This window comes from Octodon degus, unplaced genomic scaffold, assembly GCF_000260255.1.
Source record: "Octodon degus isolate 3935 unplaced genomic scaffold, OctDeg1.0 scaffold00116, whole genome shotgun sequence".
Taxonomy (NCBI): domain Eukaryota; kingdom Metazoa; phylum Chordata; class Mammalia; order Rodentia; family Octodontidae; genus Octodon; species Octodon degus.
Genome location: NW_004524692.1, coordinates 5,692,626 through 5,694,205, shown reverse-complemented (window position 1 = coordinate 5,694,205; position 1,580 = coordinate 5,692,626).

Below are 1,580 nucleotides of genomic sequence, written 5' to 3'. Positions count from 1 at the left end.
TAGCACAGATCCCAGGGCGCCTCCTTCAGCATGTTCGGCTTCTGACCCCAGAAAGGAATTAAAAGGCAAAATTGAACTTCTCAAAGAACAGATAAAATTAGAGAAAGAGCACCAAGACTTCATAATCCCATTAGAAAGGTTAAAATCAGGAAAACCCAACAATGAAAGTATAACCGGACCAAAGGCCCCCTGTGTTCAAAGGCCACCCATGAGGGGTGCTATCCCCAAAAGCTTCCTCCTGTTAGACCCACCCATAGATCTAGATAAGGCAGAGGTATTTCCGGTGTCAGAAACAACAGGTGCTCAAGGACAGATTTGGCGCCATTACACTAGTTTCGATTTTAAAGTACTCAAGGAACTAAAAGCAGCAGTTGCCCAATACAGAGCCACGGCTCCATACACCACAGCCATTTTAGAAACTGTGGCTGACAATTGGCTTACTCCTGGACTGGCAGGCATTAGCCAGAGCCACCCTCTGGGGGGATTATCTCCTATGGAATTCTTCCTGTATACAAGGAAGCTTCCACAATGATAGCTTCACTGTAGATGTTGGATTTGTTATCTTCACCAGCTGCAATCAAATATTTAACTACAGTAGCCCTATTTGCCAAAAAAGGGGCATGTGTTTGTATGTGGGGGAAGTTTAGCCTTCACATATTTACCTACCAACTGGACAGGACTGTGTGTCATGGCAGTTGTATTGCCTGATATAGATGTCATCTCTGGTAATGATCCCGTACCCCTTCCCAGTTTAGATTATGCTATGGGCCGCACAAAGAGGGCAGTCCAGTTCATCCTTTTATTAGTGGGGCTAGGAGTCATGGTGGCCATAGGGACAGGCACAGCAGGGTTGGGAGTAGCAGTATATTCTTATACCAAATTATCTAATCAGCTGATTGATGATGTTCAAACACTGTCTGGTACTATCCAAGATATCCAAGACCAGATAGATTCATTAGCAGAAGTAGTCTTGCAAAATAGGAGGGGTTTAGACCTTCTAACAGCAGAGCAGGGAGGGATCTGCTTGGCTTTACAGGAACGCTGCTGCTTCTATGCAAACAAGTCCGGTACTGTTCAAGATAAAATAAAGAGACTTCAAGAAGATCTTATTAAGAGGAGAAGAGAGCTATTTGAAAACCCTTTCTGGAGCGCATGGAATGGAGTACTACCCTACCTTCTCCCCCTATGGGGACCCTTGATTGGACTATTAATACTTTTATCAATAGGACCCTGTCTTTTCAATAGGTTGATGAGTTTCGTTAAACAACAATTGGATGCCATTAAAATGCAACCTATACAGGTCCATTACCATAGGCTTGAGATGGCCGACAGAGAAAGCTGTGCTGAACTCGAAAGAGTACACTGCGATGATGCCCAATCCGGGTAAAGAGATTTTCTTACCTTGGTGCGATGGACTGGATAGCCAGAGACGGGCAACTAGAGGCTCACATGCGGTACCGACCGCCACCTAAGACAGGAACTGGGCCTTCCGCTGCCCTGCTTTCCTATGACAGGAAAGGTCTGGTTCAGCCCCATGTGAAAGCATCTTGACCCAAGACAGGCACAGTCCCCTCAAGGAG